Source organism: Wyeomyia smithii, chromosome 3 (genome assembly GCF_029784165.1).
Source record: "Wyeomyia smithii strain HCP4-BCI-WySm-NY-G18 chromosome 3, ASM2978416v1, whole genome shotgun sequence".
NCBI lineage: Eukaryota > Metazoa > Arthropoda > Insecta > Diptera > Culicidae > Wyeomyia > Wyeomyia smithii.
The window spans coordinates 194,981,546-195,008,016 of NC_073696.1; the positions used below are offsets into that span (position 1 = coordinate 194,981,546).

Consider the following 26,471-nt stretch of genomic DNA (forward strand, 5'->3'; position numbering starts at 1 on the left):
ATGCTGATTTTCCCCGCAGTGAATACACTTTTCAGCGTTAACACTGCAAGAATCTTCCGCATGAGACTCCCCACACTTGCCACAACGTGCCTTATTGCAGCAGTAGGCGGCTGTATGGCCTAACTGCTTGCAATTCAGGCAGTTCATGACGCGGGGCACGTAGAGCCTCACAGGGAGACGAACCCGGTGGATCGAGATGTGGCTTGGTAGTGCAGACCCGGCGAACGTAACTCGAAACGAGTCTGACGGAGTGTAAACTTTTTTGTCACCGACGAGCGATACCGACCGCAATTGCTTGCAGTCGAGCACCTTCACATCGGGACATGTGCTGTTCTTGAAGCACCCTTTAGCACTTTTCAATATACACTCCACGGAAAGACTCGAATCGGTCACGACACCGTCGATCTCCACATCTCTAGCGGGTACATAGACACGGTATTCCCGTGTAAAGAGCTCGGAGCAAGCTATGTCGTTGGCCTCTTTAAGGTCATTGACCACGACAAGGAGCTTGTTCGGCCTGATTTTAGAAATCTCAGTCACAGCTTTATAGTGTGACGTCAGGTCTTTCGAAATCTGTAATATGTTCAATGATTTCGATTTCGGCCCTGCTTTAGGCCTGAGGTAAACTGCCACTGGAAGCTTCGATCCGTCTGGATACAACCTGACACGTGAGGGAGCTGAAGAATTAACAGTAGAAGGAGGGGCAGGAGGGACAGGGTCGGGGGGATTCGAGGATGGAGGTGCAGGAGTACACTGCACTCACCACCAAATCGTTCGACAGCAGGCAGCTACAAAGCGACACAGTTACACAAAGGCACTTGACCTTGAATGCGAAACAGCAATCTAAACAAAAGACACCGGGCCCGGTCAATGAATGCCAGCACTTGTGCACACGTTTTGAATTTTATCGGAGCGAATTCGAAACACAACCGATGCTGCTGCGTGTTCGGCACAGAATGAACTTAGCATCGTTCTTGAAAACCGGGATAACTATTTATTTTCGGCTATCTCACATAGCCAGTGCACAGTGGTCTGGAACTTAATTCCATAGCGCCATTCACCTTCATCCTAGCTTAATAGTGTCTTCGGAACAATTGTTCGTATGATTGCTCGCATAATCTCAAATTTTCTATACTAAAAATAAAAAAAAAACTTTTTTGTGTTAAGAGATAGAGAAATAGTTTATTCCAAAAAGTTGCAGAAGTTTGAAAAATATGAAACTTTGTTGAACAAATGAAAATCCATTCTTCATTAGGTACAAAGTTATGAGGTATATTATATGGAGCTTTTTTTTGTAGTGGAACTAGACTACTGCGTCCATTGATTAGAACTATTGTATATGGAGCTTACTTAAAATTTAGTTTTTTGTACTTAACTTTTGTTAGTTGCATTTTACATGAAAATGTTGTTCGGAGGAGGTTTTAGGGCACACAAAACACACATTTTTGCCGAAGGACTTTTCCTTACGAAGTAATGACATATTTTAGCTTATTTTCTCGATAACTTTAAGAACGTATAAGTTAAAAGAGGCAAGTGGAATCATGATGTCATCACTTTTCCTTGAAGTTAAGCTGAAGTACTATAAACTCTTATAGGTTCGGTTTATCCCAACCCACCCATAGCAGAAGCATTTGGGCATAAACAACACACGTGTTTGTTGAAGACTGCACATCGCTTGGACTTTTCTTTACAAAGTTACAGCATATTTTAGCTTAATATATCGACAACTTTGACAACGTCTAGAATTGAAAGTGGGTGGATTGGGACATATGGAACTTATAACACTTTTGAGTACTTGAACTAAACTTTGAGAAAATGTATTGACATCATGATTCCACTTGCCCCGTTTTTGCCTTATACGTTTTTAAAATTATAGAAAAATAAGCTAAAATATGCTATAACTTCGTGAGGAAAACTCCTGGAGATGTGTGGGCTTAAACAAAAATGTATGTTTTGTATGCCTAAATGCTTCTCTAGAACAATGTTTTCTTGTAAAATGTTACTTACAAAAGTTAAGTTCAAATAACTAACTTTCAAATAACTTTTACATGAAATACTCTGTAACTCTGTACCCAATGAAGATAGGACTTTTGTTTGTTCAGCAATGTTTAATATTTTTGCATGTTCTCAAATTTTGCCAAAAAAACCTCTCCTTTTTTTCTCTTTACACGAAAAAGTAAGTATTTTTATTACATGAAAACCTACTGTAACATATGCTCGCCGTACTCTAATATGGATGGATTGGGACAAACCGAACCTACAAGAGATTATAGTACTTGAGCTCAACTTCGAGGAAAATTGTTGACATCATGATTCCACTTCAACATTTTCAGTATGATTTTTTTCGTATTAACAGAAACTGATTTGGCAACTTTTGATTTTTTTCAACGCAGTGAAAAACGATGAAAATACATACAGTTGAAATTTAGGAATAGTAGAAATTCATCTCATATATTTATGCTAATTCAAGTTTGTTTTAGGAAATTTGAGATTAACATTTCGAAGATTAAAGTATTCTTAGTGTAGTGAGTGATTTTGTTTAGTGATTAAAATAAAAAGTGGTCCGCTAGTGATTAAAAACTTTGGTTGGCTGCTGAACGAGTCCCGTTGTAGCCGTATAGAACAATGCGCGGATTTTGTTTTCTGAGGTAGATGATTGAATTAAATGATTTTTCGAGTGCAGATGCCCGACTATAATATCAAATTTAGTGCTTTCAAGTGAGTTTTTGAGGATTATACTTTATGAGGAATCTAAAGTGAACTAAGAAAAATCTATTGAATTGAATTAAGAAGAAAATATGCGTTTTTTTCCTGTTTTCCATTGTGTTTTCATGTTGTATGAGATGAATATATGAGATGAGTTGAATAATGGAGCAGTTTCGCTATATAAATAGTCATATCGCTATATTTATTGCTCGTGATTTGGACCACTTCGATTTTTTGTGGTAAAACAAACTAAAACAATTACTTTTTAGAGCTATTCACAATAAGAGGTTCATAAAACGGTGTTCATACTTGATTTTGTAAAAACAAGGAATAACAAACAAGAGTTGTCTCAGAAGCATATAATGTTCGCTACCCCATCGTGATTTCCCAGCTGGTCTCGAGGTACGATGCTGGCCTATCAAGCCAGTCGTATGTTCGAGTCCCGGCTCGGGAGAGACTGTTAGTGTCAGTAGGATCGTAGCGCTAGTCCCGCAATTGTTCTGTACACTTAACAGTCGGCTGCGAAGTCTGTGTATAGTAAAACAGAAGGTTCCGATACGGAATGTAGCACCAAGGCTTTGCTTTTTTTACCCCATCTTGAGATAAAGCAAACAGATTCGGACCAAATGAGGTGGTGGTGGTGGTGGTTTTGAGGCGTATGAGAATGAACCAATGCTGAATTCTTTTGATAATGAGGACTGACCTGCTTCTAACAAGATTCGACCTCACCATCATTTGCTTATCAAAGCGGACTCTGTACAGGCACTTCATACGATAAATTTCCACGTTCAAGGCCGATCCGGAGCGAAAGAAGAGCGGCTTTGTCATCCTCTTTTCGATGATTGTTAGCCACAGCACTACCTTGTTGGAAAACTTGGTGTGTGGAATAAACTTTTCCTCGGAGCTCACTTCCTTTGTGGGGGGATAAAATACGAAGTGCCCTGCCAGTCCAGAGTGAGATAGGTCTCGTCGTCCATCACGACCACCACGTTGCGATTCGCAACGGAAAATCGACTGACCATCTTATTCAGCCGCTGTCGCTGCGTCATTACCTGCAGCTCCGAGATCAATGGACGGGACTGCCGCTTTTTCACTATTTGGTCAGTTGCGCCGACCTCCCGGTCAAGCGCACGCAGCAATGTAGCTACTTCTTCCTCGGCCTTCCTCTTAAGCATTCTTTGAAGCTTTTTTTTGCTCAGGGTCGTCGGCTTCCGGAACCGGGTTTTCTTTTGATGCTCTGATTGTTGTCCAATAGTGCCCGGATCTTGTAGATGCCGGAACGAGCGTAGTCGGCGTTCATGAGGTGCCGCACGATGTCTGGTTTTGACGTGGTTGGGTGCCGTGCTTTGAACGCTGAACGGAGTAGTCTCACTGTTTTCCCCATCACGCTTAGAGTTCAAGTGATAGAGCTGTCAATTTTTTTCTGACTCATTGGTTACTATGATTAACGCTGCATGGGTAGTTGTGACTTAAGTTGAATTCGACTCTGTAATTCTACAGATAGAGACATGCGATCAATGAGATCCAATCGATTTAGCGGAAAATACCTTTCAATAATACGTATCGCATGACTACCGCATCTTTTTGTAAGCCGAAATATTCTATTTAGTCACGATTTAGTCAACCACGCACTAGTGGCACTGGGCCAAATACGAAGACTTGAGCGCCACGTAGCAGTGGAATTTCATGGTAAACTTGTTATCATCCAGAAGACCTTGACCATTCAAACAAGTTTGCTGAAAATCGCAACTTTCTGAAAGTTCGCAATCATTAGATAACTTAAGGCCAAAATACGACGATTTCGTGTTCACTAGCGCCACGCAGGTTTCATTTTGCTCATCTTGATCTTAAACAATTTTCTCCCCTCTTAACAACTGCGAGCTTGCATTCAATTTGCATCACACCATTTGCCTTTGAGAGAGCGCAGAGTACAAGTTTCTCTGGGGAATAAACGCTCTCAATTTGACAGCTAGAGCAGAGGCCAAGTGAAACTCTTGTAAATAGCTCATCCGCACACGCAAGATAAGTGAAATGAGTTGCTCAGCAAACATCTGAGAATTGCGGTAGTGTTCTCATCGCTCTATGGTTCGACAAAAATAGTATGAAATCAAACCTTCTGCGGAGTATGCACCAATGGTGTTTCTGAATCATCCTATAATATTGAATTCAAATTCTGTAAGGATGTGGCTCCAATATGAGCCTACATGTTTTTTTGGCTAATAACTGAAAAGCTAACGAGAAATGCTCCATTTTAAACTGAGATAGAAAACACCTGTTAATCCTTCGCACGCGATTATTCTAGCCTGAAAATGAAACCTGTGACGACTAAATGCCTAGGTGACACACAAAACATGTTAGAAAATAATTTACTGCGAAATTAGTTACATAAGTGTACTACAAGCGTAATGGAAAAACTTGTGTTATTATATTGTGTTTGAAGTTGTTTTTCATCAGTAATACTTCCGCATTTCGAGAACAAGCCCGTTTTTTCTTGTTTTGGAGATGTTTTCAATAACACGAGTTCAACAATAACAATATCCTCACTATGCCTTTTTATAAAGTATAATCCTCAAAAACTCACTAAAAAGCACTAAATTTGATATCATAGTCTGGCATCTGCATCCCAAAACTCACTTGATTCAATCACCTACCTCAGAAATCAAAATCCGCGCATTGTTATGTACGGCTACAACGAGACTCGTTCAGCAGCCAACCACATTATTTTTTTCATCACTAGCGGACCACTTTTTATTTTAATCACTTAACAAAATCACTCACTGCACTGATAATGATAAATGGTAAATTTCCTAATGATAAATTTCCTAAAACAACATCAATTGCCACTACCACTGATAAAAACGATTGTCAATCTAGTTGCACTGCGCAGTCACAACACATTTGCGCATGCGCTGGTTAACAGTTGTCATAGCAACAGATTTGCGCATTGCCGTATTAGTACTCGAGATGTATGCAGTTATTGCGACTTTTACACCAAATTGGACTACCCCGGAATACACGATTATCACAGTCGAATCTCGCACACGATTTCGCTGTTTGGGTGATAGGTATCGATACTAGCGATATCGAAACGCTGGACAGAAATATTTTATTGTATAGACAAAGATACTCTACCATGACTGCTACCTTGGTAGGTTAATAAGAAATCACTCCAGCAAAGGTCAGTGCTTGATACCTATATATATTGATCTAGTATACTTGAAACCGTGAGGTCTAGTATCGATACAATGACAATTGAGAAAGTATCGATACTCAGTATCACCCAATCAATCATGTAACACTTAGTTTTGTTTTGATAATTCAACCTAATTTTCAACTGAAGCTACTCAAAAATATATACTTGATTTTGCAAATGAACAACAAAACCAACAATGAACCTAAAAAAACTGCCACTGCGCTACTAAGGTGTCAATTTGATAGAGCGAAATAAGTAGTTGGGCAATGAATGATTATCACAGAAGTCTAAATTGTCATGCAAGGGGCAATATGTAGCGGAGATATTTCCACAATTGATTAATAGATGCATTCCTTGAAACGTAAGCTAAACCTTATACAACAATCGTGACCCAAACGCGAAACGATCGTTTTTTCGTGCTATAATGCAGCTTTCTACAAGTGGTAGGGTAACGGGGGTATTTTGGCCAGCTTTGGGAAGTGTTCTCACAGTTAATTAAAAACAAACACAACTTTACAACATAAATACCTACTCTATTATACCATTGTTAACAGCAAAGTGTCTATTTTAATATACACCGTTTAACAATGCAATATATTGAAAAATATCCTAGAAATATCAAAATTTCTACGAAGTACTAAAAACATATTTTGGTCCACCAAATTTTTAATTTGGCCCACCTTTATATCTACAGACGTGTATGGAAATAGTTCGGACTAATTATATTTAAGATCATCATCGGTATTTTTAGAGCAAAAATAGTGGGTTTGAGGAGAAAATCCTTCTGCTGTGAATTTTTGTAAACTTTAGGCACATAAAAATGAAATGATTTGGCTTATAGCGGTTTAACAGGCATTCTCATCCAATTTCATATCGTTAAATGTGATAAATTGCGTAGTAATTATCTGTAAATTGTCACAAGCTGCTTATTTGTTCACGTGCAACGGTCGAACGGTAATCGAAGAGATGGTAAAACTTGGCATGGCCAAAATATGTTGGCTGCAGAAAGAGGCAAACATAATTTGGCCATGCATTTAACCACTTTTTCAACTTTTTCCAACATGTTAGAGTATACAAACTGTTTCTTTGATATTTTATTGATGCTACTACAACAACGAAATGTTTCAAAAGCATACATATTTGTTACAATAGCTTCCGGACGTTGACTTATATATTACCACTTCCTCTTGACTTTGGGTTGACTCAGCCATGACTTTGAATATGTATGAACTAATTCCAAAATAACACTACCTAGAGCCAGTTTTTTGCCGAAAATTATAGTGTAGTATGATTCTTAGGTGTGTTATTCAATGTTGCATGCATAGGTTTCTAATATTCATTGAATTTATCAGAAAAAATGCGTAAAATGTTACCGGGTGGGCCAAAATATGCACGTGGGCCAAAATACCCCCGTTACCCTAATGGCGGATAGTGCACGCCGTCCATTTTGACGTCTACTGTAGGTCAGGCAATGTTCAATCGCAGTAAGGCGTCATACACAAGAGAGGGAGGGTGAGACTGCGTTACATATTGTTACATCGTTGGGAGGTTTGGCGTGTAGTTGAGACAGTTACGTAACTTTTATGTTTGCTCAAAATAATTGAAAATTTGGAGGGGGCAGATTGTTCAGCGTCACTTAGTTTTAGGGGGGAGTGATATCGAACGTTACTTATTGTTACATAGGGGTGGAGGGGGTCTGGTATCTAGATTTTCAGCGTAACGTATCTTTTGTACGACGCCTAACGGAGTAGAAAATATAACAACATCATAACGTAGCATTGCAACTTCAACAAACAATGGGTGTTTTGTTTTTTAAATTTCATCGAGCGCATACGTTGCACCATTTTTATGTTTTTCACTCCGTTACTGCGATCAAAAATTACAGAAGGCTTTAAAATGAATTACGTCCATTGTCCGCCATTACCGCTCATGGAAAACTGGATAGATTACACTGGTCAACACAGGTGGACTCTAAAAGTTCAAACCGGAAAAAATGAAAGATTCTAGCTATTCGTTTTAGGGTTTGCAATCCCGGGAACGATTTCCCGGGAATTACCTTTTCCCGGGATTCCCGAATCCCGGGAATAGAAATATTGATTCCCGGGATCCCGGGATTCCCGAGCTCTTCGAAATTTCTTCCATACAATATTGCAATGAAACTAAATATCGAACAAAACGCGAAAATTACGTCGTAAGAGCGTAAAACAGCTTCAAAGTGTGCATTATACGAGGCAAATATTTCTTTAAAATGACGACCAATATTTGCTTGCCGTGTAATATCAAATTATTTGCTTTAACTAAATTGTTCAGTAAACGAAAAATTAAGCAAATTTTTGCTTCGTCTAAAGTCTTTTTTTGCTAGTTAGTTCGCTACTTAGCGGATAGTTGGTTGACTTTTTTCGTTGTTTTTTGATAAAATTTTTTGAAACCTGTAAATTGATAAAAAAATTGAAACCCGTAAACCAATAGGGTAGAAGCACCGGTTTTGGCCATAGTACCAGTTTTGGCCATGATAGAATAAAATTGATAATTGTGAAAAAGTATCTTAGATTACTCCTAATTCGAAGTCTCCTATTGAACCTGCTGATACTATTCAACAGAACTATTATAAACTTAATTAAATAAATATGCGTATTTTAGTTTTAATGGAGGAACTAACTATGCTCTCTCCAGTTCACTATACACTATACAGTTTAGGTAGTTTGCAAGCTATTTTTCATAGAGCATAACTTTGTTTTAATTTGCCCATTTTTATAACAAATCTTGTTACCAGCATCAGGCAAAACTTACTACAGCACATGGATAAAAAAAGTAGACATTTTGGTGTGATTTTTCTCTGCAATATCAAAATTACCTACAGCTTCCAAAAACGTTCATTGATCCATTCTTGGCCACATATTAATGCAATTCCATGATTCATAATCCTGATATTGGTCATATGTAAACAAAACCATGGTAACGTATTGATGTTTATGCAAAACATGACATGTATGGAGTTTTTCGGGTTGATATTTTAATCGCATGAGATATGTGAAACTACAAAACAGGTTTGGGATTAGAACGTCTCCGTTTGTACAGATTAATTACAAATGTGTAACTTCATTTGTGTTTATCAAAACTAACACTTCGGATTCTCATCCTTAACCTGACTATAATAAATGGCACTTGAGTTACCGAAGTTGATGTTAGCAAATAATTCGAAAAAGTTCCTATGTGAAAAAGAAAAGAGCGGTAGCTTTTCAATGTAGATCAATGACAGACGAAAAATTAATATAGGTCAATGATGTGATGTCAGTGTTATTAAACATCCTACTAACTTTAAACTAATTCTAACTAGAAGTACTTTGCCCTGCTAGCTATATGTGAATACAATATCATTATTCAGTTTGATTATTATATATACTGGCCTTTGGTTAGTTTAAAAATGAGGATTTTCTGCTGTTAAAATATATCTATATGATAAAGTCAAAATATAAAATAAATTCGTGTGACTTGAACTTTTTCGCGAATTGGCCACAATAGGAGACCAAAATGGCCAATTTAGAAATGCTATGGCCAAAATTAGAGCCTATAGAAGTTTTTTGATTGGAAAATATGTAAACAATACAACATAATTTGATTATTTAAATTCATTGTTAGTGCAGAATGTACGCGATTCCATCCGATTTCCCCGTTAAAATTATTCAATTACATTTTTTTCGAAGGAAGAAGGACAAATATCTCTAATACATAACATACTATGGCCAAAACCAGTGCTCTTACTCTACGACCAGAAATAAATAAAATAAAAAAACTCAGTCAGTGTTACTTGGGTCGTGGCCGCGATTTCACATTAATTACGTAGGCATTCAAATGCTCTTAAACCTGCCTACCTAACACTCAGCTTTATCTTCATCAAACTAACCCTCTAATGCCAAATTAGCTTTTAGACGGACTTCGATTCGAAAAAATCACTATGAAGCTTTATAAACATTTTTTAAAATTCTTAGCTTTTCAGAGGTTCAACTGAAGACCGTCTAAAGGGGGCACTGGGCACTAGAGGGTTAAAGTATTGGACACTTCGGTTTCTAATAAAATGTAGCAAGAGCTGGAATCGACGATTTAGAAGCATTCTAGAAATCAGACACCAGCAGTGATTCAGCGAACTTAAGCAAAGATTTACAGAAAGAAATTACATTATTTGGGCTTGACGAAAAAATGTCAGCGGATCTGAAGCGATTGTTCGACGATATAAAAACCCTGAAACCTACTCTTCTGCTAACATTTGCGACAAAAATCGATCATGAATTTCTGGAGTAAACTTGAATAAGTTTTGTTTTTTAATCCGTTTATTATGCGATTTGCAATAGAATTGTAAACGATTGTTTGATACCTTTTGTTAATAAACTTTATTTGAAATCTCATTTTTGCTAAGAATTTTGTTCCATTCCCGGTTCCTGGGAATTCCCGGGAAATGAGATTTTTCATTCCCGTTTCCCGGGAAGTCAATTTCCGGGAATATTGCAAACCCTAATTCGTTTATTCTTGTGAATTTTGGTGTCCCCCTTTTTTCTTCTTCCTTAATTTTACGTCGGTGTAATTCCGCCACTGTTGTGCCAATCACTGTCGCCCGGGGAGGCGACTCCACCCAGAACTCTAACGTACGACCTGATGATTACCGAACCGGAGATAACGGCTTTACTTCCTCATGCGATGGAAGGCGTGATCCAAGAGATTTTTCGCCTCAGAAAATCTCCCGGTGTCGGCCAGGGTTAAATCTAGACCAGTTGGGTTGGTTGTGAGTGGATCACGCAACCCCACAACAATCGACACCTTTGTCGGCGTTGGGATACGAACCCAGACCACCAGCCATTATTGTTTTTTTCAGCAGCTTAATTGAGTTTCTTCGTAAACATAAGTTAAAGCGACGAACCCGGAGCGCAATTTCTATACGACACTCTCATGTAAGTTGTCGTGTTTTGGTAATGGCTAGGGACACCAAAATTCATAGGAATGGTTGAATAGCTATAATCTTTTATTTTTTTCCGGTTTGAGCTTTTGGAATGCACTTTTTCCCATTTTGTCGACCAGTGTTATGTACTAAAGTCTTTCGGCAGAATACTGCCGTGAGATACACTTGAACATCTCACAATAACATCGCGTGGTTATTGAATGTTAAAGCTGTTCTATTTGAATAGACATACTGGGCACAATCAGAATAGCTCACACGAAATCTCTGATGATTTGCTAACTATGAGAGTACTTAGGTAAACCGCGTGTGAAGCCCGAATACCCTCCAGCCACCAGAAGCCATCCATTGAAGTGCATACAAAAGAAAACCTGCTGTAAATACTTATTGAAACACTCGTAACTCTTTGAGAAATCTAGCAGGTCATAAAATCGTGTCTATAGGGGTAGCACCATAGGAGCCAGAGTTAAAAACGGAGTTTTGAGTTTAATTTAGTTATTTATTTTGTCAAGCAAATGTAGACTACACACACGCAAAAGTTCAAGCTTTAATCATCCAATGTGTCCTTTCAATTCGCACAGAATTTGCTCTGACTTCGCACAACCAATGCGTGATACGCATAACGCAAAAGTTGTACAAGGAATACATTGACAGAGATCAAAATCAGAATATGTATCATATACACAAAAATTGTAATGTCTCGGTAAACTTCGGCTTTGGACGAACGATCAGTTTCGAGGCGCTGAAAAACCGTTCTTTACTTTCGCGAGCCGGTGCGTATCAACGGCTCGTGCATCCCTAAAAATCTTCAGCAACCGAAACAGCCAATAGCGAGCCTTGTTGCCGCGGAAGTTATTGACGCTGGTGCCAGTAACGCAGAATCGAATGTTTTGGACTAATCTCATGTTTTTGTTTATGATTAATGATTGAATGATGTTTTCAAATGACCTGATTCATGAAAAGGAATCGATCAGGCAATAATTTCTTCAATGGAGTCAGTACCCAACTTATCAGTATTGATTGCTGGTTGCACTGTTTTAACGATGCCAACCTTCTGAACATCGGCTGATGCTTTATAAGTGTAGTGGTTTGGAGCTGCGCAAAACTTTCAAAATACGCTAGAGCATCAAATGCGTTATGCCCAACGCACATGCGTTGTACTGGTTCCAATTTTAATCAGTAAATCAGAGATGCCAGATATTTTTGGAAAATGTCTGCAACTGCTCGAAAAACCAGAAAAATTTGCTCGAAATCTGAAAAAAATCTCTTCGTGATCCGACAAATTTTCGCTCGCCTGTTAAAATCTGCACAAATTTAAAAAAAAATCTGCGCAAATATAAGGAGACTCTGAAAAAATCTGTAGAAACCGTTGAAAAACTGCAAATATATGCAAATCAATAAAAATCTGCACACGGACTCTAAAAATCTGCGTTTTGCAGACAAATCTGCACATTTGGTATCCCTGTAGTAAATGCGCTAATTTCGCTCATAAATGATCTGGTTACGCACACTTCAACTTTTGCGTGTATAATATTTTATTACAGTTATTACTTAAAATGTTCGCAACGTTTTTCTTACGTGCTAGTTATTATTTCTAGTGTATTCAAGACAGTTGCTAATTTGTCCTTTCAACGTTGTTATCATGCGATTCATAGGACACTTTTTGCATAGCTGGTTCTATACTGTTTTTCGGGAAAAAGTTTTCTTGTTCTTTGTCCGGAAGATTCTACATTATTTTCATATCATAACATGAATAAACTATGGCATGCTTTCCGTAATTTGTGAAAAAAAAAATCTTTGGCCCACTAATGAAACAGAAACGTTAATTTTTTATGAAACCATTATTCTTCCACATAGTCTCCACCTAGTTTCCAACTATACCTCATCATTCCTGAAATCATTTCATTTGCCAGAGAATCACATTTTCAACCGGGGGAATAGGCACTTGTCACTCGGACTAAATCTTGCGCATACGCAGGATGGGAGAAGTAGCGCAAATTATTCAATTCATCGGACTTATCGCTGGATGAACAAGCGGGAGCGTTGTCTTGGTGAAAGAGCACTTTTTTCACCTTAACCAACCATGGCGATGAATATTATGCCTTGTGAATTTTAAAAAACTGGCCCACCTTTTACCAGCTGACCTCTGCCTCAGGACTCAGGCGTGTAATGTTGGATCCATTTTCATCCATTGTCACGAATCACCTTATAAATTACTCTGGAAAGTTGAAAAATAATGAATTTTTCGTGATTTTTTTGGATTTTTAGAGTGAGGTGAAGTATTCGGGTATTTTGGCTATTGATTAAGGTATATTTCAAGATGTTTTTGGCATGTCGTGGATGCAAATATAGTGAATATTACGCTGTTTGCAGTATTTTTCTATAGTTAATGTATTTTTCTATAGTTTTTCTATAGTATAGTGTGTACAAATGGATTATCTAACTTGTTACAAAGCCGTTTTTCGTTATCTGAATTTTTAAATTTTTTATGATTTTTTTTTCAATTTTTTTTGTGATTTTTTATGAAATTTTTTTTTATGAAAATAGCAGCTATTTTGGCAATTTTTGGAGTTTTCAAAAATGGCTATGTAACAAGTTAGATAATCCATTCTACTTAACTTTAATCAATAATACCTCTTTTTCGTTTGTTTACAGGCTACAACTGGGGCTACAAGGCGGACCCGATGAAAGGAGCTTGTCTTGGATTGCGTGATGGCGTATGCACTTGGCCCAAGGGACGGGGTTTAGGAGGAACAAGTTTAATTAACTTCCTTATCTACACCCGTGGCCATCCACGCGATTATGACGATTGGGAACGAGCCGGCAACCCTGGCTGGAGCTACCGGGATGTACTGCCATACTTCAAAAAATCGGAACGGGTAAAGATTAAATCGCTGAAACGATCTCCGTATCATTCGGAGGATGGTTACCTCGATGTGGAAGTATCGTCATTCGAAACGCCAATGTTAAGATCATTTATCGAGGCTGGTAAACAGATGGGCTACAATGAGACAGATCCAAACGGAGAGAGTTTGATGGGATTTTCGAAGGCACAGGCCACAATGCGGGAAGGTAGACGGTGTAGCGCGGCCAAAGCCTTTCTCAGACCGGTGGTCAAGAGGCCAAATTTGCACATTTCGATGAATTCAAGAGTGACCAAAATTCTTATCGATCCTATCACGAAGACAGCCTTTGGAGTTGAATTCCTAAAGAATAAAAAACGTCATACGGTGCGAGTTGGTAAGGAGGTCGTTCTATCGGCTGGTGTTATTGCTTCACCACAGTTGCTCATGTTATCTGGTGTTGGTCCCAGCGAACATCTTCAGGAAATTGGAATTCCGGTCATTCAGGATCTGAGAGTGGGATATAATTTGCAAGACCATATGACACTGCCGGGGTTGGTTTTTACCGTCGAGCAACCGGTTACAATTCGGGAACGGGACATGCGTGCACCTCAAATCGTTCTCGACTATTTGCTCTACGGGAAAGGACCTTTCACGATTCCCGGCGGAGCAGAAGGAATTGCTTTCGTAAAAACTAATGTTTCATATTTGCGTGAGTATTTAGCAGCGAGCAAAAAAACTATATTTAAAATAAAATTACTCTATTTTAGCTGCTGACTATCCTGACATTGAACTTGTGCTTGGAACCGGAGCCTACAATAATGACGATTCTGGTTCGTTGAGGTACGCTTTTGGCATACCGGACGATTTCTTCAAGAAGACTTATGGTACAATATTCGGAAAACACGCGTTTGCAATGTCACCAGTGCTAATGCGCCCCAAAAGCAGAGGTAGAGTTATGCTGAAAAGTAGAAATCCCTTCCATTGGCCTAGGATGCAGGGTAATTATTACGAGAACTATGATGATTTAGTGGTACTACGGGAAGGTGCAAAGCTTGCGGTTCAAATTGCGGAATCATCGAGCTTTTCACGTTTCGGAGTGAAGTTTCATCGGAAGCCTTTCTTTGGATGCGAGCAGCATCCGTTCCGAAGCGATGAGTACTGGGAGTGTTGCATTCGAAGGATTGGAACCAGCTTACAACATCAGGTAGTGTTTGAAATGACGTTTGGTTATTATTGCGAAGTGTAACTTTGCTCTATTTCAGTCTGGAACATGTAAAATGGGCCCTTCCAATGATCCGGCAGCAGTTGTGAGCCCACAGCTTTCCGTGTATGGAGTTCGAGGGATTCGAGTTGCCGATTGTTCTATAATTCCAGTGATTCCCGCTTCGCATACGAACGCGGTCGCGTTCATGATAGGTGAAAAAGCCGCTGACATGATCAAAGAATATTGGATTAACGAAATTCGGTAATTGTTTGATACCTTTTGTTAATAAACTTTATTTGAAATCTCATTTTTGCTAAGAATTTTGTTCCATTCCCGGTTCCCGGGAATTCCCGGGAAATGAGATTTTTCATTCCCGTTTCCCGGGAAATCAATATCCGGGAATATTGCAAACCCTAATTCGTTTATTCTTGTGAATTTTGGTTTCCCCCTTTTTTCTTCTTCCTTAATTTTCCGTCGGTCTAGTTCCGCCACTGTTGTGCCAATCACTGTCGCCCGGGGAGGCGACTCCACCCAGAACTCTAACGTACGCCCTGTTGATTACCGAACCGGAGCTAACGGCTTTACTTCCTCATGCGATGGAAGGCGTGATCCAAGAGATTTTTCGCCTCGGAAAATCTCCCGGTGTCGGCCAGGGTTAAATCTAGACCAGTTGGGTTGGTTGTGAGTGGATCACGCAACCCCACAACAATCGACACCTTTGTCGGCGTTGGGATACGAACCCAGACCACCAGCCATTATTGTTTTTTTCAGCAGCTTAATTGAGTTTCTTCGTAAACATAAGTTAAAGCGACGAACCCGGAGCGCAATTTCTATACGACACTCTCATGTAAGTTGTCGTGTTTTGGTTATGGCTAGGGACATCAAAATTCATAGGAATGGTTGAATAGCTATAATCTTTTATTTTTTTCCGGTTTGAGCTTTTGGAATGCACTTTTTCCCATTTTGTCGACCAGTGTTATGTACTAAAGTCTTTCGGCAGAAGACTGCCGTGAGATACACTTGAACATCTCACAATAACATCGCGTGGTTATTGAATGTTAAAGCTGCTCTATTTGAATAGACATACTGGGCACAATCAGAATAGCTCACACGAAATCTCTGATGATTTGCTAACTATGAGAGTACTTAGGTTAACCGCGTGTGAAGCCCGAATACCCTCCAGCCACCAGAAGCCATCCATTAAACTGCATACAAAAGAAAACCTGCTGTAAATACTTATTGAAACACTCGTAACTCTTAGAGAAATCTAGCAGGTCATAAAATCGTGTCTATAGGGGTAGCACCATAGGAGCCAGAGTTAAAAACGGAGTTTTGAGTTTAATTTAGTTATTTATTTTGTCAAGCAAATGTAGACTACATACACGCAAAAGTTCAAGCTTTAATCATCCAATGTGTCCTTTCAATTCGCACAGAATTTGCTCTGACTTCGCACAACCAAAGCGTGATACGCATAACGCAAAAGTTGTACAAGGAATACATTGACAGAGATCAAAATCAGAATATGTATCATATACACAAAAATTGTAATGTCTCGGTAAACTTCGGCTTCGGACGAACGATCAGTTTCGAGGCGCTGAAAAACCGTTCTTTACTTTCGCGAGCCGGTGCGTATCAACGGCTCGTGCATCCCTAAAAATCTTCAGCAACCGAAACAACCAAGAGCGAGCCTTGTTGCCGCGGAAGTTATTGACGCTGGTGCCAGTAACGCAGAATCGAATGCATGTGAATGAAACCAGAGTCATAACTAAATGCAAAATGTTTTGGACTAATCTCATGTTTTTGTTTATTGTTAATGATTGAATGATGTTTTCAAATGACCTGATTCATGAAAAGGAATCGATCAGGCAATAATTTCTTCAATGGAGTCAGTACCCAACCTATCTGTATTGATTGCTGGTTGCACTGTTTTAACGATGCCAACCTTCTGAACATCGGCTGATGCTTTATAAGTGTAGTGGTTTGGAGCTGCGCAAAACTTTCAAAATACGCTAGAGCATCAAATGCGTTATGCCCAACGCACATGCGTTGTACTGGTTCCAATTTTAATCAGTAAATCAGAGATGCCAGATATTTTTGAAAAATGTCGGCAACTACTCCAAAAACCAGAAAATGTGCTCGAAATCTAAAAAAAATCTCTTCGTGATCCGACAAATTTTCGCTCGCCTGTTAAAATCTGCACAAATTTAAAAAAAAATCTGCGCAAATATGAGGAGACTCTGAAAAAATCTGTAGAAACCGTTGAAAAACTGCAAATATATGCAAATCAATAAAAATCTGCACACGGACTCTAAAAATCTGCGTTTTGCAGACAAATCTGCACATTTGGTATCCCTGCAGTAAATGCGCTAATTTCGCTCATAAATGATCTGGTTACGCACACTTCAACTTTTGCGTGTATAATATTTTATTACAGTTATTACTTAAAATGTTCGCAACGTTTTTCTTACGTGCTAGTTATTATTTCTAGTGTGTTCAAGACAGTTGCTAATTTGTCCTTTCAACGTTGTTATCATGCGATTCATAGGACACTTTTTGCATAGCTGGTTCTATACTGTTTTTCGGGAAAAAGTTTTCTTGTTCTTTGTCCGGAAGATTCTACATTATTTTCATATCATAACATGAATAAACTATGGCATGCTTTCCGTAATTTGTGAAAAAAAAAATCTTTGGCCCACTAATGAAACAGAAACGTTAATTTTTTATGAAACCATTATTCTTCTACATAGTCTCCACCTAGTTTCCAACTATACCTTATCATTCCTGAAATCATTTCATTTGCCAGAGAATCACATTTTCAACCGGGGGAATAGGCACTTGTCACTCGGACTAAATCTTGCGTATACGCAGGATGGGAGGAGTAGCGCAAATTATTCAATTCATCGGACTTATCGCTGGATGAACAAGCGGGAGCGTTGTCTTGGTGAAAGAGCACTTTTTTCACCTTAACCAACCATGGCGATGAATATTATGCCTTGTGAATTTTAAAAAACTGGCCCACCTTTTACCAGCTGACCTCTGCCTCAGGACTCAGGCGTGTAATGTTGGATCCATTTTTATCCATTGTCACGAATCACCGCATAAATTACTTCTATTAGTTAAACTGTCAATTTCACTATGTATTTATTCGGGACGATTCCACGGATTTGTTGGATATTTTTCGGCCTGACTGCCTTATTTGGTCACGACAAAATTGAACCGTTATTACACTAGTCAACGCATGTGACCTCAAAGCTCGAACTAGGAAAAAATGAAAGCTTATAGGATTTTAGCCATTCTCGTGAATTTTGATTCCCCCAGCCACTAACAATTTTTCTGAGATTTCAGTAAGTTTTCTAGTAAACCTAATGTTGAACCGACGTACCCGGCGGGCAATTACTATGCGACACTCTCAGGTAAGTTGACGCATTTCTACACTGGCTAGAAGCACCAAATTTCACAGGAACAGTTAAAAAACTATGATCTTTTCTGGGCAGCTATTTCGAGCTGTAGGGCAGCATTTTTTCCCTTATGTCGACCAGTGTTATTTTCAGATTGAATAAGCTGGACCAGATGTTTCTTTCATGGTACCTAAAATAACGGAGAGAGCATCACTTCAAAAGCAATAACTTGAGAACGAGTTGATTACATGTCATGAAATATTGACATCCTTTTAGTTAAGGCTGGTACAATCAGGCTGCCCAAAGATATTTGATTTCTAACGCCACCTCTTTGTCAGACCAAAGACTTTTCAGCACTTTTTGGTTTACAAGTAATACCTCTAAAATTAGGGGGGGCCCTACTCTGGAAAGTTGAAAAATAATGAATTTTTCGTGATTTTTTTGGATGTTTAGAGTGAGGTGAAGTATTCGGGTATTTTGGCTATTGATTAAGGTATATTTCAAGATGTTTTTGGCATGTCGTGGATGCAAATATAGTGAATATTACGCTGTTTGCAGTATTTTTCTATAGTTAAGTGTGTTTTTCTATAGTTTTTCTATAGTATAGTGTGTACAAATGAATTATCCAACTTGTTACAAAGCCGTTTTTCGTTATATGAATTTTTAAATTTTTTATGATTTTTTTTTCAATTTTTTGTGATTTTTTATGAAAATTTTTTTTATGAAAATAGCAGCCATTTTGGCAATTTTTGGAGTTTTCAAAAATGGCTATGTAACAAGTTAGATAATCCATTCTACTTAACTTTAATCAATAATGCCTCTTTTTCGTTTGTTTACAGGCTACAACTGGGGCTACAAGGCGGACCCGATGAAAGGAGCTTGTCTTGGATTGCGGGATGGCGTATGCACTTGGCCCAAGGGACGGGGTTTAGGAGGAACAAGTTTAATTAACTTCCTTATCTACACCCGTGGCCATCCACGCGATTATGACGATTGGGAACGAGCCGGCAACCCTGGCTGGAGCTACCGGGATGTACTGCCATACTTCAAAAAATCGGAACGGGTAAAGATTAAATCGCTGAAACGATCTCCGTATCATTCGGAGGATGGTTACCTCGATGTGGAAGTATCGTCATTCGAAACGCCAATGTTAAGATCATTTATCGAGGCTGGTAAACAGATGGGCTACAATGAGACAGATCCAAACGGAGAGAGTTTGATGGGATTTTCGAAGGCACAGGCCACAATGCGGGAAGGTAGACGGTGTAGCGCGGCCAAAGCCTTTCTCAGACCGGTGGTCAAGAGGCCAAATTTGCACATTTCGATGAATTCAAGAGTGACCAAAATTCTTATCGATCCTATCACGAAGACAGCCTTTGGAGTTGAATTCCTAAAGAATAAAAAACGTCATACGGTGCGAGTTGGTAAGGAGGTCGTTCTATCGGCTGGTGTTATTGCTTCACCACAGTTGCTCATGTTATCTGGTGTTGGTCCCAGCGAACATCTTCAGGAAATTGGAATTCCGGTCATTCAGGATCTGAGAGTAGGATATAATTTGCAAGACCATATGACACTGCCGGGGTTGGTTTTTACCGTCGAGCAACCGGTTACAATTCGGGAACGGGACATGCGTGCACCTCAAATCGTTCTCGACTATTTGCTCTACGGGAAAGGACCTTTTACGATTCCCGGCGGAGCAGAAGGAATTGCTTTCGTAAAAACTAATGTTTCATATTTGCGTATTTAACAGCGAGCAAAAAACTATTTTTAAAATAAAATTACTCTATTTCAGCTGCTGACTATCCTGACATTGAACTTGTGCCTACAATAATGACGATTCTGGTTCGTTGAGGTACGCTTTTGGCATACCGGACGATTTCTTCAAGAAGACTTATGGTACAATAATCGGAAAACACGCGTTTGCAATGTCACCAGTGCTAATGCGCCCCAAAAGCAGAGGTAGAGTTATGCTGAAAAGTAGAAATCCCTTCCATTGGCCTAGGATGCAGGGTAATTATTACGAGAACTATGATGATTTAGTGGTACTACGGGAAGGTGCAAAGCTTGCGGTTCAAATTGCGGAGTCATCGAGCTTTTCACGTTTCGGAGTGAAGTTTCATCGGAAGCTTTTCTTTGGATGCGAGCAGCATCCGTTCCGAAGCGATGAGTACTGGGAGTGTTGCATTCGAAGGATTGGAACCAGCTTACAACATCAGGTAGTGTTTGAAATGACGTATGGTTATTATTGCGAAGTGTAACTTTGCTCTATTTCAGTCTGGAACATGTAAAATGGGCCCTTCCAATGATCCGGCAGCAGTTGTGAGCCCACAGCTTTCCGTGTATGGAGTTCGAGGGATTCGAGTTGCCAATTGTTCTATAATTCCAGTGATTCCCGCTTCGCATACGAACGCGGTCGCGGTCATGATAGGTGGAAAAGCCGCTGACATGATCAAAGAATATTGGATTAACGAAATTCGGTAACAGGTTTGAGGTACTGCTTCAGTTGAATGCTCTAGTCAAATGTTACCACTCCACTCTCTTCCCGAGAAGGTTGAATAAAATGAAAAGTTGTCAGCCTTTTTATTGGAATCCTTTTAGAAAGGGGTTTTCGATATTAGTTTTACTGAAAAATAAATTTAAGACTGATCGTGCAACTCATTTAAATACACGTTGCTTATAAAATCCCATTGTTTACATCTGAAGCGCGTGAAAATTTACCAAGTACATACACACGCAATACCGTACGTAGACAGGAATAAAACATGAGAGTCTGTTTACCATAAACAACACCGACCCGGTTGGGGAGTTTATTTTTCCAACATCCGATCAATCCACGTCGCGCTTGGCGTGCTCTAGTTTTTCCAGCTCCCGACGGTTGCGGAACTCGTTCGAAATATGGTTTGTTTTTAGTTTGAATTTTCCACCAAAGCGCGTGTTGCTGCTAGATCCACACCCTCTGCTTCGGTAGTGTTACCGATGACCGCGGTTTGCATGTTTCGTGATGATGGACGAACTGCAGTACTAGAGTATGGAACTTCGTTTACAGTTCCACCTGGGCGCATGCGGTCCATTACAGTGCCGCATGTAAGAGGATAAATTGTTCATAGTTCTGAAAGTGGCAAATAATCAAGAATGGATTTTTTGATAGATGTTTTGTTCATTTCTTCTCACCGAACAATAGTTTGAACTTCACTTATAGATTTTGGGCTAATGTCACGAGTATCAGGTCATACTACGATTAAGTTTTCTATTGGTTCTTGTTTGTAATTTTCCCACGCAGTGAATTTTAACTGATAATTTGTATATTTGCTGTTGTTTAAAAACTGTTGTAAATATTATTGGTATATCTGCTTCAAGCAAGAAAAAAAGATTATCATAGAACAAAGCTTTTCGAAAATGAAGTGCAATTTTACTAGGACAATATTCGTTTACATGCAAATGAAATTTTTTTCAACAAAGAAACATCGTACAAAGACAAAATATATATCAAAACAGATCTATTCCGGTGTGGGTGTAACATCGGTTTTCGGCGTTTCCTCGGCCGATGGTCTGATCACCTATGTTGACGCAATGGTCTGCACTCACTGGAGCACCAACACCAGCACGTGCTCGCTCGGCAGTCACTCGGTATCGCAGTTCCCCGAACTTGAACTTTGGGTGGAAATTCTGCGGGTTGGCTTGGTGGGTGGCTAGTGGCAGCATGTTAACAGGATAGCGAGTTCGTTTTTCCTACATTTTCAAGCAACTCCTGTCCATCAGCCTGTGCAGTCAGTTTGCTTCTGTTCGGATCGGTCGGCGGTTTAGTACGCCTGTTTTGTCCCGTATCGGTATCGGATGTCGGTGGAGTTGTAATATTACCTGTTTGTGGTGTATACAGTAATAATAGTAGCAAACGGAAAAAAAAAAGAGTCAGGCGATAAAATTGCTGTGAACACGAGGTGAACGAATGTCAATGGCGACCTTTATTCTTTTTCGGCACGGTCAAATGTAGCCTTTGGCAAACCTTCGGATATATTTCGAGTCCATATAGATTATCGGGGTGCAGTTTCATCTTTGATCTTTACGGTGCGTCAGCAGCAGTAGCAGCAACACGTTTCCGCACAAGTGGCCTCCGATTGGCTTTATAGGGAAAAGTATTTTCCACGTGTGCAGATTCTCAAACCAGTGAATGCTGCTGCCAGTGTGTGGTTCTTTGAAATGTGCGGTGTTGGACGGCTCTGAGGGAAGAGAGTAGATGGAAAATATTACAAACAAGTGGGTTACGGCGTGATACATGGTGTTTAGACCTTTTACCGCAACCGTATAGGAGTAGTGATGGATTTTAATTGATTATAACTTTTTATTCAGAGCCGTAAAATAAAATAGTTTGATGGTGTTGTTATTTTGTTAGCAGCTTGCAGTTATGAATTGATTTACCAGGTAATAACGATTGATTATACAAAAAATATTTATGTTCTAGTCTGTTAATAGAGACGTGTTTTAATTTGCGTGTGTGCTGTGAAAAGGGGTAAAAAATAATAAATAAGTTGAATTTACTCAAGTGTTTTCATATACCGTTCATGTATCAGATTCTAATAAAACCCTTCGAAGTTCTATTTTTTTGACACACTGAAACTTTTTGAGTTTTCCCGATTATTTCTTTTTAAACTTAAAAACCGATAGCGATGTTTTCAGTATGTCAGTGTGGAATGCGGCTTAATTTTCTAAATCAACAATGATAAATTCAAAAAAAAAAAAACTTGCAGAGAATGCTCGATTGGTAATTATTCTATAGTCTGTATCACAATTAACCCAGTTTTGACTATTTTTAAGCTGCATCAAATAAATAAAGGATTTTACAATATGATAGCAAAATGAAGAAATATAAATTAAATACACTACGGGAAAAACACTGGTCCAGTTTGGAAAGATCATAATCGATCCAATATTTTACGAAAAACTCAACATGTCTCTTTCTTGAATCCTTAAAGAAAAGTATTAAAATAGCTCACGGGTTTCGGATAAAAGAAAATTACGGATATTAGCGACTATGCAAATCAGGAAATCTGTATTTTAAATTACCAGTTTAATGGAAATCTTTTCTTTAGAAAATGAGAAGTCTTCAGAGTAACTAAAAAATCACTTAACATTTTCGGCAATTTTCAATACCATGTATTTCATTATTTGTTTTTTTTTTTTGGTAAAATGCAAGACGAAACCGGCGGTAGGTGTGTTGTTACGTTAAAAGCTAACACGATTCTATGTTGTCTGATATTGGTATTTTGATAAAAACAGGGATTGTGGAAGCCGAAACGCTAAATAAGGCTCAAAGTTATTCAATTTAGCTCGATGGGCTGAGCTTTTAATTGGCCTATTCTTTAAAAATAATATTACTCAAAAATAACTTGATATCCCTGTCGAAACATCTCAATGAAACTTCCTTAAAACTTGTAGGGAATCTTGCCGAAGTTTTATGGTACTCATTTTTAATATGAATCTGTTTTGAAAATACGCCCATAAAATTTTCTCAAAACTATATTTTTCCACAAAAGAGAATAAAGTAGTGAAAATGAAATATCTAAAATTAAAATCACACCTCTCATAGATGGAAAAATGTGGATCGCTTGGGAAAAACCCTGAATAAAAACCATTCTGATATTTTGAGATCACCTGATAAGCTTGTACTGTATTAGAAATTTCTATAAACGAAGTATTGAATGAAGCTCTTTTCATATCAACGTCTTGATTCTATGTTTTTTACAAGGTCTGATCTTAAAGTTATCTTGAATTTGCTTGTCTTGAAACGTTCAAACAAGCTTTGTAAAAGCGCAACCATTCTTCTTGCAATATGTAAATGTAAATTTAGCGTGATATTGAAAAACCATGTTAGTATTACACAAGAAGTTTAAGCTTTGAAGACGTCTTATATAAGAATCAAATAAAACCGTCGACAAATATAAAGAACAGACTGTGATTCTCAGTCAATATGATAGCCGTTTGTTAATAAATTTAAATAAAACCAATAAATTTCAGTGTTACTAATTATTCTAGAAATCTAGATTGATTACAATATTTTTTAGAGTCAAACATACACTCTGAAAAAAATATCAACAAATAAGTTAAAACCAATTAAAAAATAATAATCTAAAGAAGCTTGTTTTTGAAAAACCCAATTTATCTTCAAAAAAAAAAACTGCAAAAGATTAGCTAACTATTGATGACTGTTCACTCATGGAAAAATGTGAAACAAATCAGATCAAACGATTATAACAAACGGGTAATACAAACATATCTGAACTCGATAGAAATAACAAAGCCAGTAATAATCTTGATATGCCGGAAAGATAAAAAGTACAGAATTATATTAAATTCTGTTATCATACACTTGAATGTTCGAAAGTGTGTTTTTTAAAACATATTTATAACAAAATTGTTATTCAATTAACAAAACATTGTACATTCTAGCTAATTCCGATATTTTTCTGCCAAAAACCTTACAAGACTTGCAATAATTTGTAATAATCAGTAAGTAATTTTGACAGGAATTTTGAAATTTTAACTATTAACGAGACCAAGTTTAGAACACAAGTTGATACAAAAAGTTCGTAAAAAATGTCAAGAATGGTTATAATAATCCCGATATTTTTGACTAATCGGAAAATAGTTGAAATTTTTCAGACAAAAGAAAAAAAAAATAAAGGCAAAACATTTGGTTTATTTGGGATAACGTAAATTTGTCGTTTCAGAAAAAAATATACAGCATATCTTCAAGACTTTTTAAGTAAAAAAAAAAAAAACAAAAACATAATTCTAAATTAAACATCTCAAAAAATTCACTTTTAGAGAAATTGATTTTTTTCTTACAAAATCTGCACATTATTGGATAACCAAAAATAGATCACTTGGAAAACAATAAAAAAAAAATTTGTCAGAAAAATCACTTGTATGCAAAGCCACGACCGTAAGGTTGACGTAGAACTACATAAGGTTATTTGTTACATTACTTGTATTGAATATGCTTGAAATTGTATTGAATATGCTTGGTTATTGCCAAGATTTGGGAGGAGGAGGTAGTACCGGAGGAGTGGATGGAGGGTACAGTGTGCCCCATCTACAAAAAAGGCGACAAGTTGGATTGCTACAACTACCGTGCAATCACGTTGCTGAACGCCGCCTACAAGGTACTCTCTCAAATTCTGTGCCGTCGATTATCACCGTTTGCAAGGGAAGTCGTGGGGCAATACCAAGCGGGATTTATGGGTGCCCGCGCCACCACGGACCAAATATTCGCGGTACGGCAGGTCCTACAGAAGTGCCGTGAGTATAAGGTGCCCACGCATCACTTGTTCATCGATTTTAAATCGGCATACGACACAATCGTTCGAGACCAGCTATGGCAGATTATGCACCATTACGGCTTTCCGAATAAACTGACACGGTTGGTCAAGTCGACGATGGATCGGGAGATGTGCGTAGTTCGAGTTTCGGGGACACTCTCGAGTCCCTTCGAATCTTGAAGAGGTTTACGGCAAGGTGATGGATTATCGTGCTTGCTCTTCAACATCGCTTTGGAAGGTGTGATACGTAGGGCTGGTATCGACACGAGTGGCACGATTTTAAGAAGGTCTGTTCAGCTCTTTGGCTTCGCCGATGACATTGATATTGCAGCACGAACCCTTGAAAAGATGACGGAGACGTACATCAGACTGAAGGCTGAAGCCGGACGAATTGGACTGGCCATAAACGCTTCGAAGACCAAGTACATGATAGGAAGAGGTTCCAGAGAAGACAGTGTTAACCTCCCGCCACGAATTTATATTAGCGGTGATGAAATCGAGGTGGTAGACGAGTTCGTGTACCTGGGCTCACTGGTGACTGCTGACAACGACACCAGCAGAGATATTCGTCGACGCCTTATGGCAGGAAATTGTGCCTACTTCGGACTCCGGAGGACGCTCCGCTCGAACAAAATCCGCCGCCGCACAACGTTAACCATCTACAAAACACTGATCAGACCGGTAGTCCTCTACGGCCACGAAACCTGGACTATGCTCGTGGAGAACCAACGCGCCCTTGGGGCTTTCGAACGAAAGGTGTTGCGTACCATCTGCGGTGGAGTGCAGATGGAAGATGGATCATGGCGGAGGCGGATGAACCACGAGTTGCATCAGCTGCTGGGAGAAACACTCATCGTTCA

The 26,471-nt window shown here is 38.7% G+C and overlaps 1 protein-coding gene and 1 pseudogene across 1 annotated transcript in view; both read left to right on the plus strand.

Moving 5' to 3' along the window:
* The window catches only part of LOC129731138 (uncharacterized), a 30,936-nt pseudogene extending 9,898 nt beyond the window's left edge, over positions 1-21,038 (plus strand).
* Positions 21,039-22,050: 1,012 nt separating this feature from the next.
* The window catches only part of LOC129732631 (uncharacterized), a 272,761-nt gene continuing 268,340 nt past the window's right edge, over positions 22,051-26,471 (plus strand). The window contains exon 1 of the mRNA XM_055693652.1: positions 22,051-22,714. The gene's annotated coding sequence lies outside the window, so the exon portion shown is untranslated. The remainder of the gene's footprint in view (positions 22,715-26,471) is intronic.